Source organism: Salvia splendens, chromosome 8, assembly GCF_004379255.2.
Source record: "Salvia splendens isolate huo1 chromosome 8, SspV2, whole genome shotgun sequence".
In the NCBI taxonomy this organism is placed as follows: domain Eukaryota; kingdom Viridiplantae; phylum Streptophyta; class Magnoliopsida; order Lamiales; family Lamiaceae; genus Salvia; species Salvia splendens.
Genome location: NC_056039.1, coordinates 25,138,822 through 25,165,542, shown reverse-complemented (window position 1 = coordinate 25,165,542; position 26,721 = coordinate 25,138,822). Strand labels below are relative to the sequence as shown.

The window sequence follows — 26,721 nt, the reverse complement described above, 5'->3', positions numbered from 1 at the left end:
CATCCTCTTAAAATGTCTCATAAAAGAATGATTATCTAAGAATATATAAATCGGAAAATTATCAAATCGATATAGGACAAGAATGATGATTTTCAAATTTTTATTTAAAGGTTTATCCGCCTTGCAATTTTTCTTCTGTAAACTATCTAACTAAATTTTAACTGTGATTAAATACTCTCTCCATCTGCAAAAATAGTCCCATTTGTAGACGGAATAAGTTGAATGAAATATTGGTAAAGTAAGAGAAAATAGAGGAAAAGTAGATAAAGTAGAAGAGTGAAAGTGAAAAAGAAAGAGAGAGGGAAAGAATAAGAAAGAGAAGGAGAAAAGTGTAAAGTATGAAAGAAAGTTTTCATTTTAGAAATGAGACTATTTTTTTGGACATTCCAAAATGGCAAAACGAGGCTATTTTTAATGGACGGATGAAGCATATAAAAATAGTAAAATGAGACTATTTTTCGTGGACGGGTAAAGTATATAAAAATTGAAATACTATTAGATTATCTTATCCTCTTCTTTGGAGGAAATTAAGATTTTGGAATTTACCTTTACCACATTGTCTCCATGAACAAGCAACCGGTGTTTAATTATAAGTTCACATGATCAAATTACTATGTGAAATAGAATTTAGTTGCTCAAATTATCTTTTTTTTTTCTGATTTAATCTCTCACGATCCAAGAGATTTGGGTACCTTGTTAGCTACTACTCCCTCCGTCCCATGCTACTCGCACTTTTCATTTTAGGTCGTAAATTTGGGATTGATTTTTTTGTGTAATTAAAAAAGAATTTTAGGTGTAATGAGACATCACTTAATAAAAGAGCTCTTAACTTAAACTAACATATTAATTAAATGCATTAATTCTAACTTAAATTATAAATAGTGTAAGGACTTTGTGACGAGCCTAAAAGCAAACGTGCGAGTAGCACGGGACGGAGGGAGTATAATGCAGAGTCCATCACAAAAGGAGAATGAAAGTCACGAGTATTCCTTTCTTTTCTTTTAGTATTTGTTATTGAATAAAGATACATAACATAATTAAAGTGCTGGTTTCTCATCAACTTTATTTTGGACAAATTTTCTTTAACGATGCTCCATCACGTTATTCACACCTATACTAATTATATTCACACACGCATTATTTTATATTATTGACTTATAATATAACACAATTTTAGAAAATTTTAATTTTTTTCTTTGAATTTCAAACTTGGCAAGGATCACAAATTGTGACTATGGTATCAATTTCCCATCAAAGATGAATTCCGACTTATTATAAATGACATAAAAAATGAGTTGACGGTCAATTAATGATGTGAAACATCACTTAATATTTATTTTTTGAAATAAAGGACACATCATTTATAATTAGTATAGTTCTCTCTACTCTCTTTACTTTATTCAACACAAATATTCTTCTCTCCAAAAAGCAAGAGATTTAATTTTGTAAAACTTCACCACCATAAGAATTTGCACATCTTCTTTTGCACCCGGTTTTTGTTCAGAACCAAAATTCCAATGGCCAAAACTAGTAATGGAAGGCATCCTTTTAAATTTCCTCTTGTTAATTTAATCTACTCAATCTTTGTTAAAAACAGGATTTATAAAAGCTCAATTTATAAATAATGTGATTATAAAATGAGTAAAATACCGTAACAAAAAAAAATGAAATCAAAATTCATAAATGAAATAACACTTTAAGTGGACGTCAAATTCTACTATCATACTCCAATTATTGTATACTTGAACTATTTCTTAAAAGGGAAATTGGTCTCTAAAATCATGAATTTTGCCTAAAATTTGGTATTTCCCATAAATTTTAAAATTAATATATAATATCACAAACTTTGTCATTTGTTTGATATTTCCCACGGCATGTCTATTACTATATTTGACTAACTTACGAGGCTTTTTTTTTATCATACTTGACACAATTAAATCAACGTGGTTTTCAACGTGACTTTTTATCCTGCATGTTATGAACTTAAAAAGTGGTTTAAAATATCATAAAACGTATCACGGTTACCTACGTAAAATAAGATTTTGATGAAAATATCTTATTTGAGTGAGTTTGGGAAATACCAAACAAAATGCAAAGTTTGTGATATTATAGGTCAATTTCAAAGTTCATGGAAAATATCAAATTTTAGGCAAAGTTCATAATTTTAGAGACCAATATCCCTTTTTAAATTCTGGCTGATTAAAAAATAAGACTTCCAAGATGGAGGGAGTGGTATATAAATAATGGACTTAAAGTGTTATAAGCCTCATGTAATTCAGGCATTTTAGATTCTATCTTTAGAAGAGATGTGTTCAAATATGGATCAAGCCACATAAATAAATGTAATGGGCCTCCTTCTAATGGGTCACACAGTATACCTCATTATCTATATGAGCAAACTTAATCTTATAATTCCTCAACTTAAAACTAGCTTCCATTGAGAGAGGAACCATTCCAAATTAATACTCCCTTCGTCCCATAGAAATAGGATAAATTTCTTTTTTCGTTCGTCCCATAGAAATAGTCAATATCCATTCAGGATGTTCACTAGCGTTCACAACCTACATCGGCGTCGTCTTTGCCAACATCGAAATTGGACTTGTCCCTGCGGTTAGCATAATAAATCATCTACTACTACTAGACAAATCACACTAATTCATTTTACTCACATTTAATTATAATTGGCTGCCGTTGGGAACATTGAAACAAGTGGGATCAGCATGCTGAAGGAGGTGAAGAAGATGGTTGATTATAGAGGAGAGGACTAAAGGTTGGGTGTAATTTTTTGAAGTGTGTTATTATATGAAATTGAAAGAGATGGTATTGAATTATTTGTGGGAATAATCAACAATTTTTTGGTTGTGCATGTTTCATCCATGTCAATCAAATTAATCATTTTCTATCAAATTTTTATACAAAAGCAACACAATTATATATTAAATAAAAAAGGTCGAGATAGCTTGCGGATTTTTACTTCTGCGCTTCCGCTTTCTCCCACAATGTATCCATCTGAGCCACAAATATTCAGCTGCGGATTCTCTAACTCATCGCTCATAGAAATGTTTGTGTTAAGATTTAATGTCCCAATTCTGGATTATAGTTATAAAATCAAGATTTTCATTTTATATCAAAGACTTGGAAAGTCATTTTAAAAAATATTTTGAATTTTTTAAAAAATTTCAATACATCTTTTATTTTTATGAAAAGTCTATTTTATTGATAAATCTTGATAGAAAAAAAAATTCAGGTGCAGACCAATGCACATAACGCACATTCTGGGTGCACCAGATCTGTCTGCAAGACTGGACTCGCTCCCAAACCTCTTTCCCTCCCCGGTAATGTATTGAGCCAGACCAAACATTTTGAAATCGCCAAATTCTCTCCTTAGCATCCACAATAGGGCGGATGTCCCAATAGCCTGACACTAGAACTTCCCAAAAACACCTCCTACAATGTCACTAGGACTTTCCACTGCACTGCCACATCACTAGGACATCCCCACTGCACAATAATAGCCTAGCACTAGGACTAGCCGACGCCCTAGCCAATAAAACAAATTCAAAAATACGATTAATTCATTTTAATTGTTGGTATTTATCAAATATAAAAAAACGAAGTGCAATGAGTTGTAAATATTGAGTATAAATAAATTCTTAAATATGATGGGGTTGAGGGGTTCTTTAATACTTCCATGCAATTTAATGAGTGGTTAGTGCATCACGCTAGCTCCAAGTTTAGAATGAAAAATGGCGTACGATGGTGCACGGTCTTTGGAAATGGAAGTTGGCATATTTGGAAGAGAAGATGTGGTTTTGTCTTGAATGGGGAACGACTGGAGCCGATAAGTGTCAGTTCTCTAGCCATTATCATGGCGAAAAATATTGAGGATACACGACTTGCCACCACAGTAGATGAGAAAGTTTCTAGAGGGCAGATTTTAGTCTCCTGGAAGCTCCCTCCGCCGAGTATATTGAAACTAAATACTGACGCATCATTGGAGAGTGAATCGAGACAAACGTTTGGTGGTGGCGTGATTCGGGATGATACAGGGCAATGGAGACATGGATTTGTCGTGAATATTGGGGTATGTTCTATTCTTTTGGCTGAAATTTGGTGTATTTTCCATGGGTTGGAGCTTGCAAAGACACTTGAAATAAGAGTGTTGGAGGTGGAGAGCGATAACTTTGTAACGATTGCTATGATACTGGGAAAGTTAGAGGTGTCTGTTAGTTGCAAGACTGTAGTGGGAATGATTTGTAAATTAATCTTAGAGTTTGACTCGGCAGTGGTGCACCATGTGTATCGTGGGGGGAATTTTGCACCGGACTTCTTATCACACCATGCCTACAGCTTTGCTCGGGGGTGCATGCTTTGGATCAACCACCACCAGGTCTTAATATTTGGCTCCTCCATGATAGATTAGGCATTTCGCATTGTCGTTGGTTTATTTTCAACTCAGACTTAGCCTGCTTTCTTTACCAAAAAAAATTTTAAAAATGGGGACGTATATAAATTGTGCACCAAAAGGAATTTTAGTTGTATAACAATAGTATATAAATTGTTGTGATTTTATCACTATATTAAAATACTACCTAGTTTTGTGGAATCAGATAGCCCAAATTAAATAATGAAATTGAAACAATAGTTTTCGCTTAAAAAAACTCATAAATAAAGAAAAGTTCCGTTGCCGGGAATCAAACCCGGGTCTCCTGGGTGAAAGCCAGATATCCTAACCGCTGGACGACAACGGATTCTTGAGATCACATTACTACATAATTGTTTCTTATTCCCATTTGTCAATGCTGTATGTTATCTTTTTCATGCAAACTTGATGATTTGGTTGGCAAATTATGAAATATCCAAACGTCTTAAGTGTTATTTAGGTGAGTTAATTTGCATTCTTTCTTTATCATTCAAGATTTGTAAGAAATTCTAAAAAAATTAACCTGGCAACACTACAAAAGTTAAAGAAGAACAATCAATGACATTTTTTAATACACGCTAATTTATGTTTCTAAATATACCACCGATGCTTTAAAAATGTACGCAATTGGTGCCCCAACATAAATTAAGAGATGCATATAAAAGGTTTTAGAAATGTAAAAGATCAAGACAATTTGTCCTCAACTTAGACGTGATCTTTTGCATGTTTTTTAAAAAAATTCAGCGCAAGTAATTGCGTCTCTATTTTTTATATCCTTAAAAGATAGTAAGTTTATTTTTTTTAGCGCAATCATGGAAACGATATATCCAATACCAAACCGTGATATTTGAAACGTAATTAAACTTTCAATAATTACATATCATGATATCAATTGTACACTTCTTTCCCAGCCTCCAACAAGCATTAAGTTAAAAATAGGATGCTTGATTAAGAATAATCACAATTCACGATTGTAAATGCTCCTACTAATCATAGTTTATTAGCATGATTATTAGGACAAAACCCATAAATATTGGTGAAAGGTCTTCTTCATGCCATAATGTGTGAGAACTTTTTCTAAGGGCTTCCCACTTTCTTGACACAGTGACTCTCCATGCCCCAATTGGCTCTTTTTATGCATGGACCTAACCAAAAGAATCAAATTAAACAAAACATGGGAGAGAGAGAGAGAGAGAGAGGAAGGGTCTATGTCATGACAGCAAGTATTGGTTTGGTTGGGTGTTGCATATTTGTTGTAATATGATATATTTAGCTTTATAGATTGGAGTTGAGTATGTTGCTATATTCATAGTGTGAGTCTTTAGAGAGTTGCTTTTTTGGACAACATTGGATGTGGGAAATGGCATGAATCTGACAAATGGCATTCCATGTATGAAAAGAAGTTTGTCTCCATTGGGGTATGGGATAAAACACTAAAAGAGGAAACTGCAGAAGGTATCCATGGTACAGATCATTGTTACCAGCTTGCATCATATGTGTATTTTGGGGGTAGGCCAATTTTGGAGGTTGAGGTCACGTGACTTTGTTCAATTTTTGCCCTACTAGCTAGTTGATGGGGTACGTACTAAACAAGCCCAATAGCAGTGACGGCCCATCAGCCCAAAGCCCAAGGAAGAGTATCAGTTCGGCACTACCAAAGAGTTCGGCCCTAGCCTACAGCTCGGTAAAAGCCGACCAATCAGTTCGGCATTACCAAAGAGTTCGGCCCCAGCCTACGGCTCGGTAAAAGCCGACCAATCAAGCTCTACTCTCAGATCGGCAAAAGCTGCTCGGCAATAGTTCAGCAGTTCGGTCTCAGTATTCGACCGAACTGGGAGATAGTGGACCCATGCAGAACCTCCACGACCTCCACTACACGATCTATTTAGTGGTGGACCCATGCAGGATCTCATGACCTCCACGACATCCACGACATACTTAGTGGTGATGTAAGCCACGACCTAGTTAGTGGTGATGTAAGCCACGACCTAGTTAGTGGTGATGTAAGCCACGACCTAGTTATAGGTGATGCAAGCCGCGATCTTAGTTCAATGTATAAATAGAACTTAGATCAGAAGGAAAAGGGGCTCTCTAGACATAAAAGATCATATAGCAAGTCTGTATTTGTAAGCTGTAAACCAGATCAAGCAATACAATCTTGCCCTCCTTTCTCCCCGTGGACGTAGATTGATGGTTGGGCGAATTTTTGATGGTAGTAAATGCAGGTAAGGAATATAGATCACGACACAAAGAATTACGTGGTTCGATTTACTGAGGTAAATCTACGTCCACGGGGAGAAAGGAGGGCAAGATTGTATTGCTTGATCTGGTTTACAGCTTACAAATACAGACTTGCTATATGATCTTTTATGTCTAGAGAGCCCCTTTTCCTTCTGATCTAAGTTCTATTTATATATTGAACTAAGATCGTGGCTTGCATCACCTATAACTAGGTCGTGGCTTACATCACCACTAACTAGGTCGTGGCTTACATCACCACTAACTAGGTCGTGGCTTACATCACCACTAAGTATGTCGTGGATGTCGTGGAGGTCATGAGATCCTGCATGGGTCCACCACTAAATAGATCGTGTAGTGGAGGTCGTGGAGGTTCTGCATGGGTCCACTATCTCCCAGTTCGGTCGAATACTGAGACCGAACTGCTGAACTATTGCCGAGCAGCTTTTGCCGATCTGAGAGTAGAGCTTGATTGGTCGGCTTTTACCGAGCCGTAGGCTGGGGCCGAACTCTTTGGTAATGCCGAACTGATTGGTCGGCTTTTACCGAGCTGTAGGCTAGGGCCGAACTCTTTGGTAATGCCGAACTGATACTCTTCCTTGGGCTTTGGGCTGATGGGCCGTCACTGCTATTGGGCTTGTTTAGTACGTACCCCATCACTACCCCCCCCGAAAAGCGAAGTGAATCACTTCGGCGAAGCGAGTCACTTCGGCATTCTGGATAAAGGTACGGGGGAGGCTGACGTCAGGGGACGTGCCTTGCGCGTGACTGCATTAAATGCGACAGTAAAATCCGGCCGTTGAATCCTGAAAAGGTGGGATTCGAAACGGTGCGATGATTTTGAAATCTTCTCCGAATCTGATAAATACGTCCTTTCTTCATCAGTTGAACACTTTTGCTATTGCTTCTTCTGCATTCTCTCTGTTTTGCGTAAAAATTTCCTTCCGCTTTCAAGAATTTCTTCAGAATTTCTTCAGACTTTCAAAGAGTAAGAACTATGTCTTCTTCTTCTTCTGAGTCAGGTAGCGGTAGGAAAGGGGATAAGGGGTCTTCTAGCCGGAAAGAATCCGGGGAGAAGACCGTAGAGTATTTTCACAGCATCTTGAGTAAGGATACTGTGATATCCTTACACGAAAAATATTTTTTTCCTGGGGGGAAGGTTGCGATTCCCGACGACCTTCATAGGGCTGACTCGCCGCCGGAGGGTTACGCCACCGTTTATGAAGCCGGCTTGGAATGCGGGCTTCGTTTCCCTCTTCCCCCTGCCTTTGTAGAGCTGCTAGATTTTTTTCAACTCCCTTTAGGTCAGGTGACTCCGAATTCTTGGAGGCACTTATCGGCCTTTGCTGCCGAACTGCGTAGGCTAGATAAGGATCTGTCTCTGAGGGCAATCCTTAATTTTTTCCAGTTTAAGAGGAAGGGATCTTGGTTTTACTTGATCCCTTTACAGCCTTTTAGGGCCTTCTGCAAAACCAAGTGGCCAAAGTGGCAACATCGCTTCTTTTTTTATAATAGGACAGCGGCTCCGGGCTTTCCTTGGAGAGGGCCGAAGTCCGTGATTCCTCATCCTCGGTTAGAACCGTTGGACGAGCTCGAGGGCGAGCTCAATAAGATTCCTATGGTTAGGAAGCAGTACCTGGAGTCTGAGCTCGTCAAGGGCGACTTCGTGTTCGACTCCTCGTCTTCGGATGAAGAGACCGAGGGTGAGGAATTCTTTTTTGTGCCTTACTGCTTTTGTGGCGAAAACTAACTTTGCTTTCTTGCTTTTTGGCAGTGTACATGCTGAATAAGATTAGCCGCAAATCCTCCGAGCTTAAGGAGCCGGAGAAAGAGAAGGCAACCAGCTCGGCGCCTGATGCCGAGAAGAATCCGAAGAGGCAAAAGACCTCTTCGGATCCAAAGAAGCCGGAGTCGACTTCGGCAAGTAGGAAGGGGAAGACCCAGAAGCCCCCAAGAGCGCCGGAGAAAGACGTGGTCTTGGCGCCTCCTTCGGAACATATCTGTGAGCCCTTTTTATGGCCCACGGACTTCGCCGAGGTGAATTCTCTTCTTGATTTTCTGGCCTTGCTTTTTTTCCTGTATTTTTTGTAGCCCCTCTGTTGACTTTTTGCTTTTTCCATTTTCAGAGGAACGATATGCTCTCCAAGCTCGTCGCCGTCGAACTCTCCAAAGCGTCCAACGACTATGCTGAGATGCAGAGGAAGTTGGCGGCTGCTTGTCACCGGGCCGAGCAGGCTGAGGCAAACTTTGAGAAAGCCAGAGCTGCTAGGATTTCGGCCCAGGATGAAGCTCAGTTTGCCAAAAACCAGCTCGTCATCCAGCGAGAGCAGACGAAACGGAGGGATGCTGCCGCCGTGGTTGCCCAAGGAGAGGCTCTCCGTGCTTTCGCGGAGAAACTCTTTCTGAGCAACCAATTTTCGGCCTTTGTCGGTGATCTGCTGAAACTGATGACCGATAAAGCCGAGCAGGGTCCCGAAGTCATCCTGCCGCTGTACGGCCGAGAGATAGCAGCTCGGCTTCAGAGTCTGCCGGTGCTTGAGGAGCTTGCTTCGTCCTCGGTCCTGCTTTCTGCAGACCAAGTTCGTAGTTGCCGAGCTGACCGCGATGAGAACATGGAGGCTATCTTTGCCTCCATAGGGTCAGTTTCACCCGCTCCAATTTTCCATGGAGAGGGTGAGACCGAGCAGCATGAGCGGCAGACCGGCGATGAGCAGGCCGAGCAGGAGGCGCAGCAGATCGGCTACAGTGGCGCCGAGCAGGCTGGGGAGAGCAGGGAGGCCGAGGCTGAAGCTGAAGCAGACAAGGAGAAGGAAGCTGAACCTCACCGAGAAGGCGGAGACGAAGCTGGCGGAGTATGATTTCGTCTCCCTTCTCTTAGTTTAGTTTCTTCCTTCTTGTAAAACGGCCTTGAAGCCCTTGTGTAGAAAATTTTTTTTCTTATGAATGAAAAAATTCTTCTTTCTGCTCTCGTGTCTTCGTATAGCCTTTCGTACTCTCTTTTACTCCTGTTGTGGTTTACTACCTGCTCAGTAATCTGAAATGCCGAACTGACATAGCTGCTCTATATTCTGAACTCTTAAGGAGCTGGAGGTACTTCACTGGAAGCGGCTGTACTCTTCGGCTTTAGACGAAGCTGAGAAAAGAGCCATAGCTGACCAGGTGAAGAATGACGAACTCTTGGCTCGTTCAGTGAAGCTGGAGGCCGACAATAAGGACTTAGAGTCCGAAAAGAAAGATCTGGAGGCCGAGCTGAATACCGCCGTCGCTGAGAGGACTGCGTATGAGGATTTCATCTGCAGGCGCGGGGGAATGACCATCTCTGAAGTTCAGGAACGAGTTGACGAATTGTGGGAGGAATATCATGTACTCCGGAGGAACAATGCGCTGGAGAGCTCGGCTTGCCAACAAGTTGTGAAATCATTGCGGCGCTATGCTTCTCGGTACGACATCATTCTTTCCCGGCGTCCTTCAATCGAGAGATTCCTTAGGCATTTCCCGCCAACAGATGGTCGCACTCCAGCTCAAACCCCTGATTCACTTGCTCAAAACCCTACTCCAAGTCAGCAACGAACTCAGGAACAGCCGGAAACGTCAAGACGAGAACGGACTCAGGAGCAACCGGAAACGTCAAGACAAGGACGGACTGAAGTTCGTAGAGGAGCTGTGATTATGAGTGAGCAAGATCAACAAATGCTTCGTGAAGAGACTCTTCGCCGCCGAGGTGCCAGAGCTTCCCGGGCTCAGGGAAGAGGCGGTAGGTCGATTAGAGCATCTCGTCGACCTGCTTATTCTTCAGCTGCCCGGAATGACCGAACTCGGCTTCACGAGGATTTTGTGAATAGATGGCTCAACTTTAGCAACCAGGGACAGTAGAATAGTCCTTTGTAATGGCGTAACGCCTTCTCGTAGGGCAGCGGAGTTGTATGCCGAACAAGATTTAATAAATGAAATCTTCATTTCGCTTCTATCACTGCGTATTTACAGCTTAGCGAAAAAATTTCATCGTGCTCGTCCTCGGTCTTATGAAGTAAACTTCTTTGACCGGACTCGTCCTCGGTCTTATGAAGTAAGCTTCTTTGACCGGACTCGTCTTTGGCCTTATGAAGTAAACTTCTTTGATCGGACTTGGTCCTCGGTCTTATGAAATAAACTTCTTTGACCGGACTCGTCTTTGGTCTTATGAAGTAAATTTCTTTGATCGGACTTGGTCCTCGGTCTTATGAAATAAACTTCTTTGACCGGACTCGTCTTTGGTCTTATGAAGTAAATTTCTTTGACCGGACTAAGCTTGTGTCCTAATTTGGGGATCGGACTTTCCCTTGTCCTAATTCGGCGAGTTTTATCGCGTGGATCGGACTTTCCCTTGTCCTAATTCGGCGAGTTTTATCGCGTGGATCGGACTTTCCCTTTGTTGCAGTTCGTTTCAGACGAACTGCTTGTTTCTTAAGCTGAATTGTGGTCTTGTATCCTCCTTAGAAGCTTGGACTCACAATCGTTGGCTTATACATGTTCTAAAAAGGGGATCAGCCTTCGAAGAACAAGATACCTCAGTAACATTTGTAAGAGACGACACGCACATAGACAGACAAAACGCACATAGACAAATAAAAAGGACGAACAAGATTTTAAACTTTTATAAAACAAGCACAAAGAACAAGTAAAAAACAAAGAAAGCACATACCTCTAGGACCGAACTAGACACAAGACTGACTGACCGGACTGTCTCTTACAAATGGAACTTCTTAAGGTTGGAAATGTGCCATGTTCGGGGTACTTGTTCTCCTGACACGTGAGTCAATTTGTAAGACCCTTTGCCGAGGACTTCTGACACCCGATATGGACCTTCCCATGTGGGTTCGAGTTTGCCCAGCTTTTCTGCTCGGCTTACTTCGTTGTTTCTCAAGACGAGATCTCCCACTTGAAATTGCAGCTTTTTCACCCTTTGGTTATAATACCGGGCTACTTGCTCCTTGTACTTGGCTGCTTTTATGCAGGCCAATTCTCTTCTTTCTTCGGCCAGATCTAGTTCGGCTCTCAGTCCATCATCATTCATTTCTGAAGAGAAATTTAGAGTTCGGGGACTGGGTACGCCGATCTCAACCGGAATCACGGCTTCAGTGCCGTACACCAGACTGTACGGAGTTTCACCGTTGGATTTTTTGGGTGTAGTTCGGTAGGACCATAGGACTTGAGGGAGATTTTCTACCCATTGTCCTTTGGCTTGTTCTAACCGAGCTTTTAACCCTTTCACCAAGATACGGTTTGTTACCTCCGTTTGTCCATTTGCTTGTGGGTGGGAGACCGAAGTGAACCGCTGTTGAATATTCAGCTCTTGGCACCAATTCTTGAATGTCTTGTCGGTGAACTGAGTCCCATTATCCGAAATGAGGATGTGGGGTATGCCAAATCGGCACACTATGTTCTTCCAGACGAAATCCAATGCCTTCGAGCTCGTTATCGTAGCTAATGGTTCAGCCTCCACCCACTTCGTGAAGTAATCCACGGCAACGATAAGGAATTTCATTTGCCGAGGAGCTTGTGGTAGTGGTCCTACTATGTCTATGCCCCATTGCATAAAAGGCCAAGGGCTTTGCATAGCACATAGATCGGTCTGCGGCATCCTTGGGATATTTGCATGGATTTGGCACTTCGTACATGTCTTGACGAGCTGCACTGCTTCTTGTACCAAAGTTGGCCAATAATATCCCCATCTCAGAACTTTTTTAGCTAAAGCTCTAGCTCCGATGTGGCTACCGCAAGATCCTTCATGGACTTCTCTAAGGATGTAGTCCGTCTCTTCTGGTCCTACACATCGCAATAACGGTTGAAGGTAGGACTTTCTGTATAGGACTCCTGCATGAAGTTCATACCGAAGTGCTCGGCATGTGATTTTCCGAGCTTCTCTCTTATCCTCGGGCAGTTGTCCTTGATCTAGATACTGTAAGATCGGCGTCATCCAGTTCGGCGAGCTGGTTACTGAATATACCTCAGCTTCATCAATGCTTCGGTGTAGTAATTCCTCCACCTTTGAGCTCGGATATGAGGCCAACTTACTTAAAGTATCTGCTCGGCTGTTTTCCGCTCTGGGAATGCGGATTATCCGAAAATAAGAGAAACTTCGGCTAATGCTTTGCGCTTTGTCCAAGTATTTTTTCATCCTCTCATCTCGGGCTTCACTTGTACCCAGCATGTGATTCATTATGACTTGTGAATCACAATGGATTTTGAGAGATTTGACAAATAGACTTTGCGCTAATTGAAGTCCGGCAAGGAGGGCTTCGTATTCGGCTTCGTTATTAGTAGTTGGGAATAAGAACCGAAGTGAATAAGTTACCTCGTGTCCGTCGGGAGCGATAAGTAGAATACCAGCTCCACTTCCCGTCTTATTCGAAGCTCCATCTACGAATCCACTCCAGCAGTCCGGCGGTTCTACTTCGGATTCCTGGGGCTGTGTTAGTTCGTCCTTGGCAGGATTTTTCTGTTCGGCAATAACAGGGATTGCTTGATCGAACTTTGCCTCTGCAAGAAAATCTGCCAAGGCTTGTCCCTTGATGGCTTTCCGAGGTAGATATTCTATTGAGTGTTCTCCCAACTCTATGGCCCATTTGGCGATTCTGCCTGATGCTTCTGGCTTGGTCAAAACTTGCCGAAGTGGCAGATCGGTTAAGACGCATACCTTGTGAGCATAGAAGTATGGCCGCAGTCTCCTTGCTGCATTTACTAACGCCAGAGCAATTTTTTCCAGAGGTTGATACCTTGTTTCTGGACCTCTTAATGCTCGGCTTGTAAAGTAGATGGGAAGCTGCTTTAGGCCTTCTTCTCGTACAAGCACCGCGCTAATGGTTTGATCTGATGCCGCTAAGTATAAGAATATCACTTCGGCATCTGTTGGAGCAGAGAGAATTGGAAGCTTGGCTAAATAACTTTTGAGCTCGTCAAAAGCCTTTTTCTGTTCGGCTCCCCACTCAAACTTTGGTGCCTTTTTCAACACTTTGAAGAACGGCAGTTGCTTTTTCGGCTGCTTGGGAAAGGAATCTATTCAGTGCGGCTAGACATCCAGTTAGTCTTTGCACATCATGTATGGACTTCGGCATCGCCATGTTCTGAACAACTTGAACTTTTGAGGGATTTGCCTTGAGTCCGTCCTTTGAAACCCATCAACCCAGAAATTTTCCCGATTCTACCAAAAAGGTACATTTTTGGGGATTGAGTTTGAGGTTGGCTTTTTTGAGCACGTCGAGGGTGGATTTGAGGTTGTCTTCGTACTCCGAAGTGCTTCTGCTTTTGACGACTATGTCGTCAACATACACTTCAACCTCTTTTCCGATCAAATGCCGAAAAAGCTTATCTACCATCCTTTGATATGTGGCTCCAGCATTCTTTAAACCGAATGGCATCTTTTTATAAGCAAAGATGCCGAAGTCAGTAATGAAAGCCGTTTTTGAAGCATCACTCTCATCCATTAAAACTTGGTGGTAGCCTTTGTATAAATCAAGAAAACAGAAAATTTCGAAGCCGATCAAAGCTTCTACTTTTTTTATCTATGTTCGGAAGGGGATAGCAATCTTTAGGACAGTGCTTGTTTAGATCGGTAAAATCTATGCACATCCGCCATCCTCCTTCTTTTTTCTTGATCATCACAGGATTGGCCACCCAAGAAGGATATTTCACCTCGAATAATACATCCGCTTTCAGTAATTGGCGGACTTCGTCATGGATGACTTGATTTCTTTCTGCCGCAAAGAGTCTTTGCTTCTGTTTTATAGGCCGGACTGAAGGATCAATATTTAACCGATGAGTGATTACCTCAGGGGGCACTCCGGTCATGTCCAACGGAGACCATGCAAAGACATCTTTGTACTCCTTGAGGAGCTGGATGGTCTTTTCTCGGAGTAGAGGCGTTCCCGCGAAACCGATCTTGACCGTTCTGGATGGATCATCTTCGTATAACTGAACGGTCATTGAGTTCGACTCTGGTGTGACTTCGGTCATTTCGCTTGCCTCTGACTCCGGCTGCTGTGATTGCTATGCTTGATGATGCCGATCTGATTGCTCGGCACTTTTAAGTGCAATCTGCAGACACTCTTTTGCTCTCTTTTGATCACCTCGGATGACCGCTATCCCACCTTTAGTGGGAATCTTGATGGTGAGGTGATAAGTAGAGCAAATGGCCCGAACTGCGTTGAGCCAGTCTCTTCCCAAGATGATGTTGTACGGGGACCGAGCTTTTACCACAAAGAACTCGATCATCGTACTGGAGCTTGTAGGCGCTTTTCCCACCGTGATCGGAAGGCTGATAATACCTTCAGGGCGGGTGTCCTCCTGGGCGAAACTTTTCAGAGGAAGCGGAGCCGGACTGAGCCGAGCTGGATCCACTTCTAGTTTATCGAAACATTCTTTAAAAAGAATGCTGACTGACGCTCCGGTATCCACAAACACTCTGTGGATCAGTTTGTTTGCCACTCCAGCTTGGATGACAATAGCGTCTTGATGAGGAGAGATGGCCGGGACGGGATCTGCATCTGAAAATGTAATCACTTCGTCCTGCTTCAGCCTTTTATGCGTTGGCTCCTCTCGATTGAAGTCTCTGCGCTCTGACTTCAGGGACGATTTAGTCTTCCCGGCAGGGAGAGCATCAATAGTCAGGATTACTCCATCATATTGCAGCTCGTCATCGTCTTCGGGGTCCTGTTGCTTTTTCAGATCCTGAGGAGCGCAGTTTGCACCTCTCTGCTTTTTGTTCTTTTTCGGCTGCTTGCTTTGGTATTTTTTTAACGTCCCTGCTTTCACAAGAGCGTCAATACCTGCAGCCAAATGTCGCCACTCCTCGGTATCGTGACCGTGGTCTTGATGGAAGGAGCAATATTGATCCTGAGGTCGACGCGCGGCCGATTTCGTCATCCGCTTTGGTTTTTCGAACATATCGGAATGCAGTTCGAAAATTTCCGCTCTCGGCTTGTTCAATGGTACGAACTGGGCGGGCGGCTTCTCGGGATTGAGACGTGGCCCCAATCGGTCTTGCACCGGAGTCCTTTGAATCCTTTCAAAAGGAGTTCGGCGAGGATGTCCCTGATCGCTATGATCGGGCTTCCTCCTGTCTCCTCGGGATGAGCTGTCTAAAGACCGTTTGCGACGGTCTGCCTCATCGGCACGGGAGAACTGGTCCGCAATGTCCCACATCTCTTGAGCTGTTTGCGGACTGCATTCCACGAGCTTTCTGTAGAGAGCTCCGGGCAGGATTCCATTTTGGAACGCCGAAATGACAAGTAGATCATTGAGATCATCTACTTGTAGGCATTCCTTATGGAATCTCGTCATAAAGTCGCTGATCTTTTCGTCGCGACCTTGACGTATAGAAAGCAGCTGAGCCGAAGTGATTCGGGCTTCCGCTTTCTGAAAGAACCTCCTGTGGAAAGCATCCATTAGATCTCGGTAAGATCTAATGCTGCCTTGGGGGAGGCTATCGAACCACCTTCTTGCGTTCCCGATAAGCAGCTCGGGAAACAGCTTACACATGTGAACCTCATTGAGACCTTGGTTCGCCATATTATACTGATAGCGTCCCAAGAAATCATGAGGATCCACTAACCCATCATAAGTCATCGACGGAGTTCGGTAGTTCTGTGGCAAGGGAGTTCGGGTGATATCGTCCGAGAACGGAGTCTTCAATGCTCCGTACATGGCGAACCCGACATCTCTTCGGTATGGAGGAGATGGAGTTCTCCTGTGATTCCGGTACCGAGGAGGAACAGGAACATGTCGGGGTTGAGGATTCTTTTTCCTGGAAGACACGGCACTACTGCGGTAGTGACTTTCATGTCTGGATGAGGAGGGAGAATCCACCGTTTTCGTCTCTGGCTTTTGGCCCTTTTGCAGGAAAATTAAGAACTCTTCCTGCTTCTCGGCCAAAAACAACTTGACAGCCTCGTTCAAATCGGGCTGCTGGGAAGACTCGGTGCGATAAGTCTTTGAGCGGCTTGTTCCTTCTCCGTGAGAACTGGAAGTAGATTTCTCCCGAGGCTGTTTTCCAGACCTGCGGGCTGGACTAGCTTCCTCAGGGTTATCACGAACGGTATTATGGGTGTTATGTGATCTGGTATGCATTTTTTTTTGGTGGAAGAGGATCAAAAACTCGCTTTATCACAAATTTGGTTCTTATTTTCCCACAGACGGCGCCAGTGATGGTTGGGCGAATTTTTGATGGTAGTAAATGCAGGTAAGGAATATAGATCACGACACAAAGAATTACGTGGTTCGATTTACTGAGGTAAATCTACGTCCACGGGGAGAAAGGAGGGCAAGATTGTATTGCTTGATCTGGTTTACAGCTTACAAATACAGACTTGCTATATGATCTTTTATGTCTAGAGAGCCCCTTTTCCTTCTGATCTAAGTTCTATTTATACATTGAACTAAGATCGTGGCTTGCATCACCTATAACTAGGTCGTGGCTTACATCACCACTAACTAGGTCGTGGCTTACATCACCACTAACTAGGTCGTGGCTTACATCACCACTAAGTATGTCGTGGATGTCGTGGAGGTCATGAGATCCTGCATGGGTCCACCACTAAATAGATCGTGTAGTGGAGGTCGTGGAGGTTCTGCATGGGTCCACTATCTCCCAGTTCGGTCGAATACTGAGACCGAACTGCTGAACTATTGCCGAGCAGCTTTTGCCGATCTGAGAGTAGAGCTTGATTGGTCGGCTTTTACCGAGCCGTAGGCTGGGGCCGAACTCTTTGGTAATGCCGAACTGATTGGTCGGCTTTTACCGAGCTGTAGGCTAGGGCCGAACTCTTTGGTAATGCCGAACTGATACTCTTCCTTGGGCTTTGGGCTAATGGGCCGTCACTGCTATTGGGCTTGTTTAGTACGTACCCCATCATAGATTTACCTCAGTAAATCGAACCACGTAATTCTTTGTGTCGTGATCTATATTCCTTACCTGCATTTACTACCATCAAAAATTCGCCCAACCATCACTGGCGCCGTCTGTGGGAAAATAAGAACCAAATTTGTGATAAAGCGAGTTTTTGATCCTCTTCCACCAAAAAAAATGCATACCAGATCACATAACACCCATAATACCGTTCGTGATAACCCTGAGGAAGCTAGTCCAGCCCGCAGGTCTGGAAAACAGCCTCGGGAGAAATCTACTTCCAGTTCTCACGGAGAAGGAACAAGCCGCTCAAAGACTCATCGCACCGAGTCTTCCCAGCAGCCCGATTTGAACGAGGCTGTCAAGTTGTTTTTGGCCGAGAAGCAGGAAGAGTTCTTAATTTTCCTGCAAAAGGGCCAAAAGCCAGAGACGAAAACGGTGGATTCTCCCTCCTCATCCAGACATGAAAGTCACTACCGCAGTAGTGCCGTGTCTTCCAGGAAAAAGAATCCTCAACCCCGACATGTTCCTGTTCCTCCTCGGTACCGGAATCACAGGAGAACTCCATCTCCTCCATACCGAAGAGATGTCGGGTTCGCCATGTACGGAGCATTGAAGACTCCGTTCTCGGACGATATCACCCGAACTCCCTTGCCACAGAACTACCGAACTCCGTCGATGACTTATGATGGGTTAGTGGATCCTCATGATTTCTTGGGACGCTATCAGTATAATATGGCGAACCAAGGTCTCAATGAGGTTCACATGTGTAAGCTGTTTCCCGAGCTGCTTATCGGGAACGCAAGAAGGTGGTTCGATAGCCTCCCCCAAGGCAGCATTAGATCTTACCGAGATCTAATGGATGCTTTCCACAGGAGGTTCTTTCAGAAAGCGGAAGCCCGAATCACTTCGGCTCAGCTGCTTTCTATACGTCAAGGTCGCGACGAAAAGATCAGCGACTTTATGACGAGATTCCATAAGGAATGCCTACAAGTAGATGATCTCAATGATCTACTTGTCATTTCGGCGTTCCAAAATGGAATCCTGCCCGGAGCTCTCTACAGAAAGCTCGTGGAATGCAGTCCGTAAACAGCTCAAGAGATGTGGGACATTGCGGACCAGTTCTCCCGTGCCGATGAGGCAGACCGTCGCAAACGGTCTTTAGACAGCTCATCCCGAGGAGACAGGAGGAAGCCCGATCATAGCGATCAGGGACATCCTCGCCGAACTCCTTTTGGCGATCAAGGACATCCTCGCCGAACTCCTTTTGAAAGGATTCAAAGGACTCCGGTGCAAGACCGATTGGGGCCACGTCTCAATCCCGAGAAGCCGCCCGCCCAGTTCGTACCATTGAACAAGCCGAGAGCGGAAATTTTCGAACTGCATTCCGATATGTTCGAAAAACCAAAGCGGATGACGAAATCGGCCGCGCGTCGACCTCAGGATCAATATTGCTCCTTCCATCAAGACCACGGTCACGATACCGAGGAGTGCCGACATTTGGCTGCAGGTATTGACGCTCTTGTGAAAGCAGGGACGTTAAAAAAATACCAAAGCAAGCAGCCGAAAAAGAACAAAAAGCAGAGAGGTGCAAACTGCGCTCCTCAGGATCTGAAAAAGCAACAGGACCCCGAAGACGATGACGAGCTGCAATATGATGGAGTAATCCTGACTATTGATGCTCTCCCTGCCGGGAAGACTAAATCGTCCCTGAAGTCAGAGCGCAGAGACTTCAATCGAGAGGAGCCAACGCATAAAAGGCTGAAGCAGGACGAAGTGATTACATTTTCAGATGCAGATCCCGTCCCGGCCATCTCTCCTCATCAAGACGCTATTGTCATCCAAGCTGGAGTGGCAAACAAACTGATCCACAGAGTGTTTGTGGATACCGGAGCGTCAGTCAGCATTCTTTTTAAAGAATGTTTCGATAAACTAGAAGTGGATCCAGCTCGGCTCAGTCCGGCTCCGCTTCCTCTGAAAAGTTTCGCCCAGGAGGACACCCGCCCTGAAGGTATTATCAGCCTTCCGATCACGGTGGGAAAAGCGCCTACAAGCTCCAGTACGATGATCGAGTTCTTTGTGGTAAAAGCTCGGTCCCCGTACAACATCATCTTGGGAAGAGACTGGCTCAACGCAGTTCGGGCCATTTGCTCTACTTATCACCTCACCATCAAGATTCCCACTAAAGGTGGGATAGCGGTCATCCGAGGTGATCAAAAGAGAGCAAAAGAGTGTCTGCAGATTGCACTTAAAAGTGCCGAGCAATCAGATCGGCATCATCAAGCATAGCAATCACAGCAGCCGGAGTCAGAGGCAAGCGAAATGACCGAAGTCACACCAGAGTCGAACTCAATGACCGTTCAGTTATACGAAGATGATCCATCCAGAACGGTCAAGATCGGTTTCGCGGGAACGCCTCTACTCCGAGAAAAGACCATCCAGCTCCTCAAGGAGTACAAAGATGTCTTTGCATGGTCTCCGTTGGACATGACCGGAGTGCCCCCTGAGGTAATCACTCATCGGTTAAATATTGATCCTTCAGTCCGGCCTATAAAACAGAAGCAAAGACTCTTTGCGGCAGAAAGAAATCAAGTCATCCATGACGAAGTCCGCCAATTACTGAAAGCGGATGTATTATTCGAGGTGAAATATCCTTCTTGGGTGGCCAATCCTGTGATGATCAAGAAAAAAGAAGGAGGATGGCGGATGTGCATAGATTTTACCGATCTAAACAAGCACTGTCCTAAAGATTGCTATCCCCTTCCGAACATAGATAAAAAAGTAGAAGCTTTGATCGGCTTCGAAATTTTCTGTTTTCTTGATTTATACAAAGGCTACCACCAAGTTTTAATGGATGAGAGTGATGCTTCAAAAACGGCTTTCATTACTGACTTCGGCATCTTTGCTTATAAAAAGATGCCATTCGGTTTAAAGAATGCTGGAGCCACATATCAAAGGATGGTAGATAAGCTTTTTCGGCATTTGATCGGAAAAGAGGTTGAAGTGTATGTTGACGACATAGTCGTCAAAAGCAGAAGCACTTCGGAGTACGAAGACAACCTCAAATCCACCCTCGACGTGCTCAAAAAAGCCAACCTCAAACTCAATCCCCAAAAATGTACCTTTTTGGTAGATTCGGGAAAATTTCTGGGTTGTTGGGTTTCAAAGGACGGACTCAAGGCAAATCCCTCAAAAGTTCAAGTTGTTCAGAACATGGCGATGCCGAAGTCCATACATGATGTGCAAAGACTAACTGGATGTCTAGCCGCACTGAATAGATTCCTTTCCCAAGCAGCCGAAAAGCAACTGCCGTTCTTCAAAGTGTTGAAAAAGGCACCAAAGTTTGAGTGGGGAGCCGAACAGAAAAAGGCTTTTGACGAGCTCAAAAGTTATTTAGCCAAGCTTCCAATTCTCTCTGCTCCAACAGATGCCGAAGTGATATTCTTATACTTAGCGGCATCAGATCAAACCATTAGCGCGGTGCTTGTACGAGAAGAAGGCCTAAAGCAGCTTCCCATCTACTTTACAAGCCGAGCATTAAGAGGTCCAGAAACAAGGTATCAACCTCTGGAAAAAATTGCTCTGGCGTTAGTAAATGCAGCAAGGAGACTGCGGCCATACTTCTATGCTCACAAGGTATGCGTCTTAACCGATCTGCCACTTCGGCAAGTTTTGACCAAGCCAGAAGCATCAGGCAGAATCGCCAAATGGGCCATAGAGTTGGGAGAACACTCAATAGAATATCTACCTCGGAAAGCCATCAAGGGACAAGCCTTGGCAGATTTTCTTGCAGAGGCAAAGTTCGATCAAGCAATCCCTGTTATTGCCGAACAGAAAAATCCTGCCAAGGACGAACTAACACAGCCCCAGGAATCCGAAGTAGAACCGCCGGACTGCTGGAGTGGATTCGTAGATGGAGCTTCGAATAAGACGGGAAGTGGAGCTGGTATTCTACTTATCGCTCCCGACGGACACGAGGTAACTTATTCACTTCGGTTCTTATTCCCAACTACTAATAACGAAGCCGAATACGAAGCCCTCCTTGCCGGACTTCAATTAGCGCAAAGTCTATTTGTCAAATCTCTCAAAATCCATTGTGATTCACAAGTCATAATGAATCACATGCTGGGTACAAGTGAAGCCCGAGATGAGAGGATGAAAAAATACTTGGACAAAGCGCAAAGCATTAGCCGAAGTTTCTCTTATTTTCGGATAATCCGCATTCCCAGAGCGGAAAACAGCCGAGCAGATACTTTAAGTAAGTTGGCCTCATATCCGAGCTCAAAGGTGGAGGAATTACTACACCGAAGCATTGATGAAGCTGAGGTATATTCAGTAACCAGCTCGCCGAACTGGATGACGCCGATCTTACAGTATCTAGATCAAGGACAACTGCCCGAGGATAAGAGAGAAGCTCGGAAAATCACATGCCGAGCACTTCGGTATGAACTTCATGCAGGAGTCCTATACAGAAAGTCCTACCTTCAACCGTTATTGCGATGTGTAGGACCAGAAGAGACGGACTACATCCTTAGAGAAGTCCATGAAGGATCTTGCGGTAGCCACATCGGAGCTAGAGCTTTAGCTAAAAAAGTTCTGAGATGGGGATATTATTGGCCAACTTTGGTACAAGAAGCAGTGCAGCTCGTCAAGACATGTACGAAGTGCCAAATCCATGCAAATATCCCAAGGATGCCGCAGACCGATCTATGTGCTATGCAAAGCCCTTGGCCTTTTATGCAATGGGGCATAGACATAGTAGGACCACTACCACAAGCTCCTCGGCAAATGAAATTCCTTATCGTTGCCGTGGATTACTTCACGAAGTGGGTGGAGGCTGAACCATTAGCTACGATAACGAGCTCGAAGGCATTGGATTTCGTCTGGAAGAACATAGTGTGCCGATTTGGCATACCCCACATCCTCATTTCGGATAATGGGACTCAGTTCACCGACAAGACATTCAAGAATTGGTGCCAAGAGCTGAATATTCAACAGCGGTTCACTTCGGTCTCCCACCCACAAGCAAATGGACAAACGGAGGTAACAAACCGTATCTTGGTGAAAGGGTTAAAAGCTCGGTTAGAACAAGCCAAAGGACAATGGGTAGAAAATCTCCCTCAAGTCCTATGGTCCTACCGAACTACACCCAAAAAATCCAACGGTGAAACTCCGTACAGTCTGGTGTACGGCACTGAAGCTGTGATTCCGGTTGAGATCGGCGTACCCAGTCCCCGAACTCTAAATTTCTCTTCAGAAATGAATGATGATGGACTGAGAGCCGAACTAGATCTGGCCGAAGAAAGAAGAGAATTGGCCTGCATAAAAGCAGCCAAGTACAAGGAGCAAGTAGCCCGGTATTATAACCAAAGGGTGAAAAAGCTGCAATTTCAAGTGGGAGATCTCGTCTTGAGAAACAACGAAGTAAGCCGAGCAGAAAAGCTGGGCAAACTCGAACCCACATGGGAAGGTCCATATCGGGTGTCAGAAGTCCTCGGCAAAGGGTCTTACAAATTGACTCACGTGTCAGGAGAACAAGTACCCCGAACATGGCACATTTCCAACCTTAAGAAGTTCCATTTGTAAGAGACAGTCCGGTCAGTCAGTCTTGTGTCTAGTTCGGTCCTAGAGGTATGTGCTTTCTTTGTTTTTTACTTGTTCTTTGTGCTTGTTTTATAAAAGTTTAAAATCTTGTTCGTCCTTTTTATTTGTCTATGTGCGTTTTGTCTGTCTATGTGCGTGTCGTCTCTTACAAATGTTACTGAGGTATCTTGTTCTTCGAAGGCTGATCCCCTTTTTAGAACATGTATAAGCCAACGATTGTGAGTCCAAGCTTCTAAGGAGGATACAAGACCACAATTCAGCTTAAGAAACAAGCAGTTCGTCTGAAACGAACTGCAACAAAGGGAAAGTCCGATCCACGCGATAAAACTCGCCGAATTAGGACAAGGGAAAGTCCGATCCACGCGATAAAACTCGCCGAATTAGGACAAGGGAAAGTCCGATCCCCAAATTAGGACACAAGCTTAGTCCGGTCAAAGAAATTTACTTCATAAGACCAAAGACGAGTCCGGTCAAAGAAGTTTATTTCATAAGACCGAGGACCAAGTCCGATCAAAGAAATTTACTTCATAAGACCAAAGACGAGTCCGGTCAAAGAAGTTTATTTCATAAGACCGAGGACCAAGTCCGATCAAAGAAGTTTACTTCATAAGGCCAAAGACGAGTCCGGTCAAAGAAGCTTACTTCATAAGACCGAGGACGAGTCCGGTCAAAGAAGTTTACTTCATAAGACCGAGGACGAGCACGATGAAATTTTTTCGCTAAGCTGTAAATACGCAGTGATAGAAGCGAAATGAAGATTTCATTTATTAAATCTTGTTCGGCATACAACTCCGCTGCCCTACGAGAAGGCGTTACGCCATTACAAAGGACTATTCTACTGTCCCTGGTTGCTAAAGTTGAGCCATCTATTCACAAAATCCTCGTGAAGCCGAGTTCGGTCATTCCGGGCAGCTGAAGAATAAGCAGGTCGACGAGATGCTCTAATCGACCTACCGCCTCTTCCCTGAGCCCGGGAAGCTCTGGCACCTCGGCGGCGAAGAGTCTCTTCACGAAGCATTTGTTGATCTTGCTCACTCATAATCACAGCTCCTCTACGAACTTCAGTCCGTCCTTGTCTTGACGTTTCCGGTTGCTCCTGAGTCCGTTCTCGTCTTGACGTTTCCGGCTGTTCCTGAGTTCGTTGCTGACTTGGAGTAGGGTTTTGAGCAAGTGAATCAGGGGTTTGAGCTGGAGTGCGACCATCTGTTGGCGGGAAATGCCTAAGGAATCTCTCGATTGAAGGACGCCGGGAAAGAATGATGTCGTACCGAGAAGCATAGCGCCGCAATGAATTCACGACTTGTTGGCAAACCGAGCTCTCCAGCGCATTGTTCCTCCGGAGTACATGATATTCCTCCCACAATTCGTCAACTCGTTCCTGAACTTCAGAGATGGTCATTCCCCCGCGCCTGCAGATGAAATCCTCATACGCAGTCCTCTCAGCGACGGCGGTATTCAGCTCGGCCTCCAGATCTTTCTTTTCGGACTCTAAGTCCTTATTGTCGGCCTCCAGCTTCACTGAACGAGCCAAGAGTTCGTCATTCTTCACCTGGTCAGCTATGGCTCTTTTCTCAGCTTCGTCTAAAGCCGAAGAGTACAGCCGCTTCCAGTGAAGTACCTCCAGCTCCTTAAGAGTTCAGAATATAGAGCAGCTATGTCAGTTCGGCATTTCAGATTACTGAGCAGGTAGTAAACCACAACAGGAGTAAAAGAGAGTACGAAAGGCTATACGAAGACACGAGAGCAGAAAGAAGAATTTTTTCATTCATAAGAAAAAAAATTTTCTACACAAGGGCTTCAAGGCCGTTTTACAAGAAGGAAAAAACTAAACTAAGAGAAGGGAGACGAAATCATACTCCGCCAGCTTCGTCTCCGCCTTCTCGGTGAGGTTCAGCTTCCTTCTCCTTGTCTGCTTCAGCTTCAGCCTCGGCCTCCCTGCTCTCCCCAGCCTGCTCGGCGCCACTGTAGCCGATCTGCTGCGCCTCCTGCTCGGCCTGCTCATCGCCGGTCTGCCGCTCATGCTGCTCGGTCTCACCCTCTCCATGGAAAATTGGAGCGGGTGAAACTGACCCTATGGAGGCAAAGATAGCCTCCATGTTCTCATCGCGGTCAGCTCGGCAACTACGAACTTGGTCTGCAGAAAGCAGGACCGAGGACGAAGCAAGCTCCTCAAGCACCGGCAGACTCTGAAGCCGAGCTGCTATCTCTCGGCCGTACAGCGGCAGGATGACTTCGGGACCCTGCTCGGCTTTATCGGTCATCAGTTTCAGCAGATCACCGACAAAGGCCGAAAATTGGTTGCTCAGAAAGAGTTTCTCCGCGAAAGCACGGAGAGCCTCTCCTTGGGCAACCACGGCGGCAGCATCCCTCCGTTTCGTCTGCTCTCGCTGGATGACGAGCTGGTTTTTGGCAAACTGAGCTTCATCCTGGGCCGAAATCCTAGCAGCTCTGGCTTTCTCAAAGTTTGCCTCAGCCTGCTCGGCCCGGTGACAAGCAGCCGCCAACTTCCTCTGCATCTCAGCATAGTCGTTGGACGCTTTGGAGAGTTCGACGGCGACGAGCTTGGAGAGCATATCGTTCCTCTGAAAATGGAAAAAGCAAAAAGTCAACAGAGGGGCTACAAAAAATACAGGAAAAAAAGCAAGGCCAGAAAATCAAGAAGAGAATTCACCTCGGCGAAGTCCGTGGGCCATAAAAAGGGCTCACAGATATGTTCCGAAGGAGGCGCCAAGACCACGTCTTTCTCCGGCGCTCTTGGGGGCTTCTGGGTCTTCCCCTTCCTACTTGCCGAAGTCGACTCCGGCTTCTTTGGATCCGAAGAGGTCTTTTGCCTCTTCGGATTCTTCTCGGCATCAGGCGCCGAGCTGGTTGCCTTCTCTTTCTCCGGCTCCTTAAGCTCGGAGGATTTGCGGCTAATCTTATTCAGCATGTACACTGCCAAAAAGCAAGAAAGCAAAGTTAGTTTTCGCCACAAAAGCAGTAAGGCACAAAAAAGAATTCCTCACCCTCGGTCTCTTCATCCGAAGACGAGGAGTCGAACACGAAGTCGCCCTTGACGAGCTCAGACTCCAGGTACTGCTTCCTAACCATAGGAATCTTATTGAGCTCGCCCTCGAGCTCGTCCAACGGTTCTAACCGAGGATGAGGAATCACGGACTTCGGCCCTCTCCAAGGAAAGCCCGGAGCCGCTGTCCTATTATAAAAAAAGAAGCGATGTTGCCACTTTGGCCACTTGGTTTTGCAGAAGGCCCTAAAAGGCTGTAAAGGGATCAAGTAAAACCAAGATCCCTTCCTCTTAAACTGGAAAAAATTAAGGATTGCCCTCAGAGACAGATCCTTATCTAGCCTACGCAGTTCGGCAGCAAAGGCCGATAAGTGCCTCCAAGAATTCGGAGTCACCTGACCTAAAGGGAGTTGAAAAAAATCTAGCAGCTCTACAAAGGCAGGGGGAAGAGGGAAACGAAGCCCGCATTCCAAGCCGGCTTCATAAACGGTGGCGTAACCCTCCGGCGGCGAGTCAGCCCTATGAAGGTCGTCGGGAATCGCAACCTTCCCCCCAGGAAAAAAATATTTT

At 44.7% G+C, this 26,721-nt stretch overlaps 1 non-coding gene across 1 annotated transcript; it reads right to left on the bottom strand.

Moving 5' to 3' along the window:
* Positions 1-4,679: 4,679 nt before the first annotated feature.
* TRNAE-UUC lies at positions 4,680-4,751 on the bottom strand. The gene has a single exon. It is a non-coding gene; the product is annotated as a tRNA-Glu (tRNA).
* Positions 4,752-26,721: the final 21,970 nt, after the last annotated feature.